At 43.8% G+C, this 13,752-nt stretch overlaps 1 protein-coding gene across 2 annotated transcripts in view; it reads right to left on the minus strand.

Annotated features, from left to right (window-relative positions):
• The window catches only part of CYTH3 (cytohesin 3), a 106,395-nt gene that overhangs the window by 66,188 nt on the left and 26,455 nt on the right, over window positions 1-13,752 (minus strand). The window lies entirely within an intron of this gene.

A 13,752-nucleotide genomic window follows, 5' to 3' on the forward strand; every position in this document is an offset into this window, starting at 1 on the left:
CAAGGAGGCCTTAAGAGTTGCAACTACAAGAAGCACCCAGGGACACACTCTTACATTAAGCAAGCTCTGAGTCTGACTGCTGGCCTTGGGGATGCTCTACCCAGCACTCCCACTTCCTATTCTCCATTTATTCTTCTCCCAACTGCTATTCCCCTGCCCCTTCTAAGGCTATCGTGACAGGTGGACCACATGGCCTGTAATGATGGACCACTTGCCATCACAGAAGCAGAAGAGCCAGGTCCTGGTTCTCCCTGCAGCCTCCTGTTGTGAACCTGGCCAATTACAGAAGCCCGAACTTCTGCCCAGGGCTCAGACCAAAAAGAGTGTGACAATTTGGAAATAGACAATTTGGAAATCATTTTGCCAGTGCCAACAACAGCCAGGACTGTAGCAGTGGTGGCTGCAGCAGCAGCCACTGGGCAACCTCAGCCAGACAGTGTGGTCTCGGCTGCAGCTGTAGTTCTGACTGTCCCGCTTCCCTCATCTATGGTCAGTTTTCTGGGCGTGGCTCTCTGTACTTCCTGTAGGTTCTGTAACTTCCCCCACACCCTTCCAATGATTTCCTTATACACTTAAATTAGCCAGAGTCATTTTCTGTGATTTGCAACTAGGAGCCCTGAGTGTACATCCACTTCGGGTGCCAGCCTCTTAGCCATGGTATTTGGTACTCCTGACCCCCACCTCCTACCTCCCTGCAGCCCTCTGCCCCTTGGCTCAGTTGAAACCACTCTACCACTTCTACTCTCTTACTCCTACAGTCCATTCTCTCTCAGCCTCCTGGTATCACAGGATTCCTCTTTCTTCCCAAGCTCCTTAAATACTGCAGCTCCCCAGGCTGCATTCCAGTTGTCTACCTTCCTCATTCTAAATGTTCTCTGAAGTTGCTTTCTCAACTTCAATGATCACCTAGGTTTTCAGCACACCAGTATACTCAATGCCAGCTAGACATCTCCAATAGGACTGCAGATATATCAGTGTGTCCAAAAAGGAATTAATTACCTCATCCTCTACACACTGTTTCTCCTACTCCACGCCTTCAAGTCTTTACTATCAAGTTAGACAAGCTTTAGCTTTGACCCATATCTAAGAGGTCACCAAATCCTGCCAACTCTACCTTTGTAATTAGTTTTTGTTTTGTTTAAAACAGTAAATGACTTTGGGAGGCCGAGGAGGGCAGATCACGAGGTGAGGAGATCGAGACCATCCTGGCTAACACAATGAAACCCCATTTCTATTAAAACTACAAAAAATTGGCTGGGCGTGGTGGTGGGCACCTGTAGTCCCAGCTACTCAAGAGGCTGAGGCAGGAGAATCGCTTGAACCCGGGAGGCAGAGGTTGCAGTGAGCCGAGATTGCGCCACTGCACTCCAGCCTGGGTGACAGAGCAAGATTTCATCTCGAAAAAAAAAAAAAAAATCAGTAAATGTGTCTCTTCATCTCAGTCCCAGCGTCTACCCTGTTTCAGGGCCTTATCGCCAGTCCCATCTTTCTAACTGTCTTGGTCAGTTTGGGCTGCTGTAACAAAATGCGAAAGAGTGGGTGGCTTGTAAACAGGAATCAATTTCTTACAAGTTCTGGAGGGTGGGGAGTCCAAGATCAAGGTGCTGGCGGATTCAGTGTGTGGTGAGGGCGGCTCTCTGGTTCTTGCACAGCTGCCTTTTCTCTGTGTCCTCACTTGATGGAAGGGGCAAGGCAGCTGTCTGAGGCCTCTTGCACAAGGATCTCATTCATGAGCTAATCACCTACAAAGGCCCCACCTAGTACCATCACCTCAGGGCTAGGATTTTAACAGGAGTTTTGGGGTACATTAACATTCAGTCCATTCTGACACCATATCATTATCTTTCTAAATCGCAGAACTTATCAACCATCCAGTAACCTTTATCAAGTGCAGCAGGAGCCTTGTGAGGGGGACCTTCCCATGTGTTAGAGGCCACTGGAGATCTCTGTTAACAAGGGAGAGTTCTGGAGTGGCCCTCTCTTAGTTATGCAAAGATCAGTGAAGGAGGCACCCACTGCCCTGGAAAAAGAAGAGAAGTATCTTCTGGGTTCTGACCGAGGATTGCCTTCCCGAGGATTCAAAACTCACTGGCTAATTCTGCATCTGAGCCACAGAGCCTATCGGAGGAAAAGGAGAGGCCCTCATTCCTTCTCATTAGAAGTTCAAAAGGAACATGATTTACTGATGTCCCCAACTGAGGTTTGCTGCAGGCAAGGACATCAAAAGCCCCATAGAGGAAGTCACCATGGGAGGGTGACTCAGGCTCAACACCAAGGCCTGGATGCTCATGAAGAGGGCTGGTCTCGGGACATCCCACACCTGTGACTGGAAGCCCCTGGGGACCCGGTGACCTGTTGAACAGCTGTACTTAGTGAGTAAGAACTGGGTGCACGAGTGCAAACTGGAAGAGCTGTAGCTCTAGGGCCCTCCAGCTCTCCCACCACATGGCAGGACTAACCCCTTTGAACATGATGAACCCTTGGAGTTCTACAGGACAATTCTCGGTCAAGAAAAGTCACCCTGAAGGAGACACTGGACTTCCTGCTAATTAGTAATAAGAGAGCTTGAGTAATTTGTTGAAAATAATAAGAAGAATATGAGACATGGCCCAAGTAGGTAAAGAAAGTCATTCAGTTATCAATGGTTCTTCCCCAGCTACTCAGCAAAAGAATGAGAGCCTCTGATCCCTCACTTAAGTGCCTTGCATCTGGTCCTAATGATGTTCCCAATTTCATATCCCACCAAACCCTTAGTCACACCCACCACTCATTCCCCAAGAAGATCATGCTCCTTTGCCATGCGCGTGTATTATTCCTCCTCACAGAATGCCTGTCACTTATCCTTTAAGGCTCGATGACCACCTTTCCCAGCACCTGCCCTGATCCATGCAGTAAGAACTGCTTAGTGGGCCAGGCGTGGTGGCTCACGCCTGTCATCTCAGCACTTTAGGAGGCCAAGGCGAGCATATCATTTGAGGTCAGGAGTTCAAGACCAGCCTGGCCAAAGTGGTGAAACCGCCGTCTCTACTAAAAATACAAAAATTAGCTGGGTGTGGTGGCACACGCCTGTAATCCCAGCTACTCAGGAGGCTGAGGCAAGAGAATCGCTTGAACCTGGCTGAGGTTGCAGTCAGCCAAGATTGCACCACTGCACTCCAACCTGGGGGACAGAGGGAGACTCCCATCTCAAAAAAAAAAAAAAAAATGCTTAGTGCTTGCTAGATCATGCACCACATCTCAGCCAGTTATTTCCACAGCATCCTCACGAAGCTCCCTAAGAGCGGCCCCTAGGTCTTGCCTAACTCCGTACTTCTCAGAAACCTACCACGGGTTCTTTCTTATACACGGGAGTCGTTAGATACTACACTGAAATAAAAAATACAACATGCCACATGTGAGTAAAGCAATACAACAGCTGGTAGTATCTTGCTGCTCATTTACAGTTTTTTCTAGTCTGGAAATCAAGCAAATTATAAAGCCATTAGAGATAGAAACCCCATTCAAATGTGGAGTTTTCTATTCTCTTCCCACAACTCTAAACTACCAAAAGAAGAAAAGTCTCCCGCTATAAAAACAAAACAAAACGAAACAAAACAAAACGACGAGTAAATTGAATCAGTACAGGTCAGTAGCTCCAATCCATTGCTGTAAAGAAATTATTTTGAAATGTTTATATTCACATTTCTTCATCTATTGCTTAAAAATCAAACCAGCCTAGCCAATTCAGGAAGTCACACATGCATATCCCCTCCAACAACTAAGAGCTTCAGCAAACCTGACTACCTGATACTTATCTACTCTAGGATTACATCCCAAAGGATGTAGACAGCTGCAGAATCTTAAACTGTATCATGCAGACACAGACAAGGGTTTTAGAAATGTTAACATATAGGATATATTAACAGCAAATAACCACCACCCCCTTTTTTTTTTTTTTTGAGACAGAGTCTTGCTTTGTTGCCCAGGCTGGAGTACAGTGGCACAATCTCGATTCACTGCAGCTTTGACCTTCTGGGCTCAAACAATCCTCCCACCTCAGCCTCCTGAGTAGCTGGGACTACAGGCACACACTATGCCTGACTTTTTTTTTTTTTACTTTTTGTAGAGACAGGGTCTTGCTATGTTGCCCAGGCTGGTCTTGAACTCCTGGACTCAAGGAATCCTCCCAACTTGGCCTCCAAAAGCACTGGTGTTAAAGGTATAAGCCATCGTGCCTGGCCTGCAAATAACTATTTCTTATGATTAAGTCTACCACCCCTCTTTTTTATTGTTGTTTTTGTTTTTTAGGCAAATTCTCACTCTGTCGCCCAGGCTAGAGTATAGTGGCATGATCTTGGCTCACTGAAACCTCCACCTTCTGGGTTCAAGCAATTCTCCTCCTGCCTCAGCCTCCTGAGTAACTGGGATTACAGGTGCACGCCACCACGCCCACCTAATTTTTTGTATTTTTAGTAGAGACGGAGTTTCACCATGTTGACTAGGCTGGTCTTGAACTCCTGACCTCAAGTGATCCACCCGCCTCAGTCTCCCAAAGTGCTGCGATTACAGGCGTGAGCCACTGCGCCCAGCCAAGTCTCCATTTTTCTGACAGTGTACCTGTTACATATGAAGTAGTGTTTCAAAGAGATTTTCAAAATTTACAAATTTCCCAATTAATGTTCTACAAAGACTCTCATGGTCAATAGGCCTAGATCAGCTTCTGAGTTTTGGTGAAATATATTTCTTTTCACAATGGCTCACAGAAGGCTCATGTCAAAGCAGAGGAGTACTTGCTGGAGAAGCAGCTCAGAGAAGTCCTGATCAAAGGAGACATCACTTAGAACCAGAGCAGCTCCCGCCATCAACACCTCGGCAGGCATTGCTTCAGGTCTCCCAGAGCGAGTTCTACACAAACTGTCTTCTCAATTCACTTTTAGACTAGAACTGTTGGTCTGATAGGCACTGGAGGTACAAGTGGAACAACACTGCTGCAGGGAACAGTTGCCTGGGGAACAGTCTGAGCTATGTTAGTTTTCAGAGGACAGCTGACATCCCACTGATAAAAGACTGAGAAAATAAATCTACTACACTGACGAAATTAGTTACAAAGAAGGAAGCACCCACCTTTTCCCATCCTACTCTCTGATTTCTATTAAAAAACACACATGCAGCCCAGTGTGGTGGCTCACACCTGTAATCCCAGTACTTTGGGAGGCCAAGGGGGGCGGATCTCGGGGTCAGGAGTTTGAGACCAGCCTGACCAACATGGTGAAACCCCGTCTCTACGAAAAATACAAAAATTAGCCAGGCATGGTGGCACGCACCTGTTATCCCAGCTACTCAGGAGGCTGAGGCAGGAGAATCACTTGAACCCGGGGGGCAGAAGGTTGCAGTGAACCCAGATCACGCCACTGTACTCCAGCCTGGGCGACAGAGCAAGACTGTATCTAAAAAATAACAACAAAAAAAACCACACGTGCGATGTTTATTTCCAAAAGTATTATTGCCAATTAGAAGGTTCCAAGTATATGTCCAAGCAATACACAGGAACTTGACTACTACTTATAAATGTATGTTTACTCTCTTCCTGTAAGTCTCAAAAGTCAGCCAACTTCCCAGGATAGCAGGAGTGGCAAACCCAAGGCTGAGGAACACGTGTGCAAGTATCATCCTATAATGCTAGAATCTGGCCTGCACATCAGTTTGGCTGAAATGTTACGCAATGAGTACAGAGTCAGCTATAGGTAAAGATACCAGGGTCCCCACTCATTGTAACATTCTAATTTATAGAAGAAAATACATTTTAAATATCCTAGACAATCTTTATACTTCATCAAGTCTCCTTAGAGGTTATTATTGAAATCCAGGAAAATGACCACAGAACTTACTCCAACCAGAATAAGAATGAACTATTAATATTTTAAGAGTTAGATGTGTTCTTTTGAACTGCTTTTTAAATTCATTTCAATATATTTTTTTAACTTGTGAATCTTAGTATATATTTAATTCATTCATTTATAATCAAAAGAAACAACTTTGAAGCACAATTCCTCCCTACAGGTTTAAACAATTTCTACTAAAGGAAATGATTTACTCCTCCTCTAAAAAGAACAACAGGACAGAGAAATAAGTATTGAAAGATTAAAGAAATAATGGCTAACAAACAAGATGAAGTTCAATAAAGACTAATGAAAGTACTATGCTTAGTAAAGTATCCTAAGCAGTACGCTTAGTAAATACATTACAGATAATGTCAATAACCTATACAAACGGGTAGGCATATTGAGTAAGCAAAAGTAAATTTAAAAAGAAAGTCCTTCAGTGAAACTGTTCTGGATGATACTATAATGGTGGGTACTCATCATTACATCATTAAACATTTGCCCAAATCTATAGAATGTACCATAACCAAAAGTGAACCCTAATGAAAACTCCAAGTGACAATGACGTGTCAATGTAGGTTCATCGACTGTAACAAATGGACCACTGTGGTGAAGGGTGTCGATAGCTAGGGAAGGCTGTGTGCATGTGGGGGCAGGGAGTATATGGGAGCTCTTTATTTTCTGCTCAATCTTGCTGTGAACCTAAATCTGCTCCAAAAATAAAGTCTATTTAAAAGGGGAAAAGATTGGAAATCAGAACTCCAGGTTAAAAAAAAAAAAGCCAAGCACAGTGGTTAGCGCTTGTAATTCCAGCACTTTAGGAGGCCAAGACATGCTGATTGCTTGAGGCCAGGAGTTCAAGACCAGCCTGGCCAACATGGCAAAACCCCATCTCTACAAAAAAATACAAAAATTAACCAAGCATGGTGGTACATGCCTGTAGTCCCAGCTACTCAGGAGGCTGAGGTGGGAGGATCACTTGAGCCAGGAGTTGGACGCTGCAGTGAGGCTATGATCGCACCACTGTACTCCAGCCTGGGCAAGAAGGCAACCTTTATACTTCATCAAGACAACCTTTATATTTGTTGAGAGGGGAAGGGAAGGGAGAAAAGAGGGGAAGGGAAGAGAGAAAGAGAAGAGAAAACGCAGCCCTTCCTTCCCAGTCTCTGCCCATCACTGCCCCGTCTCCATCCCCAGCTCTGACCTCTCCCCTTTAGCCAACATGTAAGTTCCCAGTGTTTCAACCACCATCTTTAAGTTAATGACTTCCAAAGTTGATATCTAGCCCTATTATCTCTCCTAAGCTCCAAACCTGCATCTCCATATGCAGGGTCCAAGTGAACATTTTCAAAACAGAATGCATTGGCCGATGCAATTGGACAAGAGACTAAAATCAGAAGAAAAATTAGAAAAGAGGAGAAAAACCATCACTTGCCAAAGAAATGACTGTGTAAGTGGAAAAATCCAACAGAACCAAATGAAAAACTACGTTTCTAAACACAGTAAGATAATTTGCTAAGCAAATGAGATATAAAATTAATATACAGAAATCAATAGCTTTCATAAATTCAAATAACTAGTTAGACAATAAAGTGGAAAAGAATACTTCATTTATGATAGCAATAAAATACCAAATATCCACAAATAAATTTAATAATAAATGTATAAAACATATAAGTAGAAGGAAAACTAACACACTTGAATGGTAACAGACTTGAACAAATAAGAAGGCATATCATGTTCTTGGAAAGAAAACTGCAATGTCATAAAGATATACTTTCTAATTTATAAATTTAATGTAATCAGAAACTGCGACATCATAAAGATACATTTTCTAAGTCAATTTATATATTTAATGCAATCAGAATGAAATCAGAGGCTGGGTGCAGTGGCTCACGCCTATAATCCCAGCACTTTGGGAGGCCAAGGCAGGTGGATTGCGTGAGGTCAGGAGTTCGAGACCAGCCTGGCCAACATAGTGAAACCCCATCTCTACTAAAAACACAAAAATGAGCCAGGTGTGGTGGCAGGCACCTGTAATTCCAGCTACTCAGAAGGCTGAGGCAGGAGAATTGCTTCAGCCTGGGATGCAGAGGTTGCAGTGAGCTGAGATCGTGCCATTGTACTCCAGCCTGGGAGACACAGTGAGATTCCATCTCAAAAAAAAAAAAAAGAAGAATGAGATCAGAAGCTGTTTCTTTTCTGTTGATGAGCAGATTCTAAAGATCACAAGGAAAAACAAGCAAGCAAGAATAACCAGGAAAACTCTGAAAATAAAGAAAAATGAGGTGGGGAGGGGAGGAGATTATCCCTAACTGATACTAAAATACCATGGTCTCAATAAGTAAACCCATGTCATACTGGCATCTGAATAGACAGAATGGAACAGAATACTAAATCCAGAAAGACTCAGATGGTAATTTAGTATATGATAAAAGTAGCAGGGTAAAGATGAACTTTTTAATAACTGGTGTTGGGACAATGCAGCCTTTTGGGGAAAGAAAGTTGAAGCTGTATCTATACCTCACGCCATACATCAGAATAAACTCCAGACAATTCAAAGATTTAAATGTAGAACATGAACACAGAAGTACAGGAAGAAAACAGATAACAAAGGCAAATTCTTTTATAATCTTGGAACGGCCTTCCATTCTAAGTGTGACTCATAATTTAGGTGTGAAAAAAGAAAAAAAGGAGGCCAGGCGCAGTGGTTCACGCCTGTAATCCCAGCACTTTGGAAGGCCAAGGCGGGCGGATCACGAGGTCAGAAGTTCAAGACTAGCCTGACCAACATGGTGAAACCCCGTCTCTGCTAAAAAAAAAAAAAATACAAAAATTAGTTGGGTGTGTTGGCATGTGCCTGTAATCCCAGTGACTCAGGAGGCTGAGGCAGGAGGATCACTTGAACCTGGGAGGCAGAGGTTGCAGTGAGCCAAGATTGTGCCACTGCACTCCAGGCTGGGCGACAGAGTGAGACTCATCTCAAAAAAAAAAGAAATACATTTGGTTGCATTAAACACACACATGATCTTCTGCATGACAAAACCAAAACCAAAGCCCAAGTAAACCCAAAGAGTCAAAAGAGAAATGGTGAACTGGGAGATAACATTTGCAATCCATGGGAACGAATCCCCTACTATGCAAAGACCTTCGAGAATTTGAAAAAGACTAACAACCCAAAAGATAAATGGGCATATAACCAGAGAAGAGCAAATGCAAACTAAACAGAAATACCATTTCTGACCCATCAGACTGGCAAAAATCCCAGAGTTTGACAGACTACCTGTTCACAGAACTGTGGGGAATCAGGCAATCTCATATATTGTTGATGGGTGTAAAAAATACTCAGTGAGTGTGGAGAGAAGTCTGATAATGTCTAACAACATTTTAAACACGTTTTCCTTTTAGCATTAGAATCCCACTTCTGAAAATTTCTCTCTCAGATAAATGTGTAAAAAATGGCATATTCACATTCTCTACAACATAATAGCGAAAGATTAGAAACAATCCAAGTGCCCATCAATAAGGTACTGGATAAATAAACCGATCCATTAGCACAACGGAATACCATAGAGCTGTTTAAAAAAAGTGGTGGGGTTGCAGGGGGGAGGGAAAGAAACGGCTAGAACAAGGCCTAGAGTGCAAGAAAAGCTCAATTATGACAGCTATTAGTTTAAAAAAAATAAGGTGCGAAAGGGCTCTGTGTAGCGAAATGATCTCCAGACATTACATGAAAAAGGTGACATGTAACAGGAGGCAGTGATAAGAATTTACATTTTAATTATAATTGCATAAATAAACATTGAAAGCATAAAGAAGAAACTAATAATTATTTCTAAGAGGTAGGACAGGGGACAGAATAGGCTCATTCATGCTTGCATATACCACTGTAACACAATGAACACACCTTTACACAAAGGAAGGGAAAGGGGTAGAGGGGTTTTTTGCTTGTTTGTTTGTTTTTTGAGATGGAGTCTCGCTCTCTCGCCCAGGCTGGAGTGCAGTGGTACAATCTTGGCTTACTGCAACCTCCACCTCCCGGGTTCACACCATTCTCCTGTCTCAGCCTCCCAAGTAGCTGGGACTACAGGCGCCCGCCACCACGCCTGGCTTTTTTGTATTTTTAGTAAAGACAGGGTTTAACTGGGTTAGCCAGGATGGTATCTATCTCCTGACCTCGTGATCCCCCCGCCTCGGCCTCCCAAAGTGCTGGGATTACAGACGTGAGCCACCGCGCCCAGCAATTTTTTTTTTTTTTTTTTAAGACGGAGTCTCATTCTGTCGCCCAGGCTGGAGTGCAGTGGCACGATCTTGGCTTACTGCAACCTCTGACTCCCGGGTTCAAGCGACTCTCCTCCCTCAGCTTCCTGAGTAGCTGGGACTACAGGCACTCGTCACCACACCTGGCTAATTTTTGTGTTTTTAGTAGAGATGGGGTTTTACCATATTGACCAGGCTGGTCTCGAACTCCTGATCTTGTGATCCACCCACCTCGGCCTCCCAAAGTGCTGGGATTACAGGCATGAAGAGGGGCCTTCTTAAGGGACTCTATGTAGGTCCAGGATCATTTACATTTTCAACAAGTGAAGGCCTAAAGGGGGATGAGCTCAAGATTGGAGCCAGATGCTCTGAGTCACAGGAATTCCCTGCCACACTACATTCAACACCGTCCTACCCAGTGCCTCCCATACTCCTCCTAGACCCCACTGCCACTCCCTAGGCAGTCCCTATGCTGGGACCCCAGAATGGACCAAGAGTCACCAATCGTGAGGCTGCAGAGAGGCCTGGGAACAAAAAAAGAACCAGGTGAGGGAGACCCGGGTTCCACAATGCAAGTTTCACAGCTTTCCATGGGTGTCCTGGGACATGTCCCTTCAGTTCTCTGGGAGGTAAAACTTGTGCCTCCCAAGGTGACTGTGATCAATAGATGCACACCTAGTCTCATGATTAATTGCAGGTGCTCATAAAATGGCATTTCTTCCCCAAAACTTGTCAAGCCAGCAACTCTCTGCCATAAGTCTGGCCTGAAAAGTTAATAGACATTGAGAGCAAAAATTAGGGCTTCTCACCTCCAGGCATGAGAGCGCAAGCTGCCCTTGGTAAGATGAGAATAGCCCAGCGGGCTGGGCCTGTGTCTCTGTGGATGGAGGAGCAGGTCTGTGAAAAGGCAGCAGGCACCTGTGACTGGCCAGGTCTGGCTCTACCACCTGACCCCCAGCAGCGGTCAGTGACAACAAAGCTAACCGAGCACACGCTTTGGGTCAAAACACTGGCAGGATGGGGCGGGATGGGTGTGGGGAAGCAATGTAATAACATGGTCAAGATCAGCACACTTGAACCTCCAGAAAGCTCTGTTGGTTAAGAGTTTTTTCCACTTCACCACACTTCTCCTGGCAGGTGGCATTTTAAGGGGATGGGTATTTTGGGAATCCGTAAGGGGAGGTTCAGTTGGAAATACATTTGGTTTGGGTTTAGTGGAATATACTTAGGTGGCTTTCAGCTTCTTCTGCGTATAATTAAATTATAGCCAGCCATTCCAAATGGACAAATGACTTCCTAGAATATTCCTTCTGGCCCTGTATCAACTTACCCAATGAATTGATGAAAACTGTAGGGTCAGAGGTGGTATTTTAATATGACTATGTCTTAAAGTAACTAGCACCAGGAGTGTGAGGATAATGGAGAAGAAATGAGGTTTGAATGGTATGGAGTCAGAGATAATCTAGGAGAAAACTTTCCAATCACCAGAGAAGTGAATTTTTAAAAAGATTTCATTCTCATTGATGTCTCATCAAAATGGAAATTCTCTCCTGTTAGGAATATACTTGACTGTTCAACATAAGTTATAAATACATCATTTTTTGACATTTTGAAGAGTTTATTAGAATTCCTGTATTTACAGGTTTTAAATCTGTACTGGTACTAAAATAGTAAGTAAGCCTGTGTTGAAGTTGCATGCTCTATGCAGCCCAACGTATAGAATTGCATCTTATGTATCTGATGCATTTTGTCCTATCAGAGTCGGACACTTTCAGACTTCACAGAAGAAATGGCACAAAAGAATGTTACCAAAGCAACAAAACAGCCTGGGGTGAAAAAGAAAACAGGTTTTCAGATGACAAAACTCCTAAACCTATTCATCTAGAGTCAGGATTGAATGATGTAACTCAACTTCGTGGCAATTTTTAATGAATTTATTTCAACTGCTTTTGCATGTGCATTAATTACAGACTAATTGCTTTTATAACACTTTATTCTGTGTATTCTGAAGTACCCTAGTAGAATCCAAAAACAAACTGAAAGAAAAAAGACCAGAAGATGCTTCAAAATGTCAAAAAATTATTTTTGTTTTGTTTGAGACAGGATCTCACTGTCACCCAGGCTGGAGAGCAGTGGCACAATCATGGCTCACTGCAGCCTCAACCTCCTGGACTCAAGCAATCCTCCTGCCTCAGCCTCCTGAGTAGCTGGGACTACCAGTATACACCACCACATCCAGCTTTTAATTTTTTTGTAAAGATGGGGTCTCACTACATTTCCTAGGCTAAATTATTGTTTTAAAATGGAAACTTAAAACTTTAATGGTCAAAACCTTGGAAGAAAGTTTCTTAAATGTTTTCAGTCATCCTGGAGGAAAGACTGGATTATCTTTAGTCTAGTCTTTTTATTTATTTTTATGAGACAGATTCTTGCTCTGTCACCCAGGCTGGAGTGCAGTGGTGCAATCTCGGCTCACTGCAACCTCTGCCTCCTGGGTTCACGCCATTCTCCTGCCTCAGCCTCCCGAGTAGCTGAGACTACAGGCGCCTGCCACCATGCCCGGCTAATTTTTTTTTTTTTCCTGGTATTTTTAGTAGAGACATGGTTTCCCGTGTTAGGCAGGATGGTCTCAATCTCCTGACCTCATGATCCACCCGCCCCGGCCTTCCAAAGTGCTGGGATTACAGGCATGAGCCACCATGCCCAGCCTTCTAGTCTTTTTACATAAAATGTTACAAAATTGCTATGTGAAGAGATAAGAATAGGTAACCAAAAATGCAGGGGGAAAGTGTAAGGTTGTGTGCCAAAGAAAGAACTGTGTTATACGGTTCTAGGTTTTGAGTTGTTTGTAGTTTTAGCTTTTTAAAATGTGCAAATAGTGACTTCTTTTTCATTCTAAATTTTCATTTTGATACCTAAACTTGTCTTCTTTTTCTGAAAGAGGGCCTTCAGAATTAGAGAGTTTCAGGCCCCACAAATTCTGGCTCCTCCTCCACTGACTGCTGATACTGACGGGTAAGCTCACGCTGCTCTCTACTTTCTTTTCATCCCAGCCTTCATGACTGGGAGAAGGTGCACCCTAGAGAGAATGTGTCCAGCGGGAGCAGGCTTCTTCCCTACTTTCACTCATCTCCAGCCACCACCCAAGCCTTTCTACCTCCAAGACCTTCATAAAGGTTTGTCCAGAATTACCACAAAAGAGTTTGGGAGCCAGGCATGGCGGCTCACGCCTGTAATTCCAGCACTTCGGGAGGCCGAGACAGGCGGATCACCTGAGGTCAGGACTTCAAGACTAGCCTGACCAACATGGTGAAACCCCGTCTCTACTAAAAGTACAAAAGTAGCCAGCCATGGTGGTGCACGCCTGTAATCCCAGCTACTCAGGAAGCTGAGGCAGGAGAATCACCTGAACCTGGGAGGTGAAGGTTGCAATGAGCCGAGATCGTGCCACTGCACTACAGCCTGTGCAACAAAAGTCTTTTTTGTTTTTTTTTTGAGACAGAGTTTGGGGAGGAATCGCAAATGATCTAAATTTCTCAACAAATACATTTCACAAAATGGATTATCTCCCACTAACCCTCTCCCCAAAAAAGGTATTTGCTTCTTAAAGATTTTCTAAAACACAGGGCAA

Source organism: Pongo abelii, chromosome 6 (genome assembly GCF_028885655.2).
Source record: "Pongo abelii isolate AG06213 chromosome 6, NHGRI_mPonAbe1-v2.0_pri, whole genome shotgun sequence".
In the NCBI taxonomy this organism is placed as follows: domain Eukaryota; kingdom Metazoa; phylum Chordata; class Mammalia; order Primates; family Hominidae; genus Pongo; species Pongo abelii.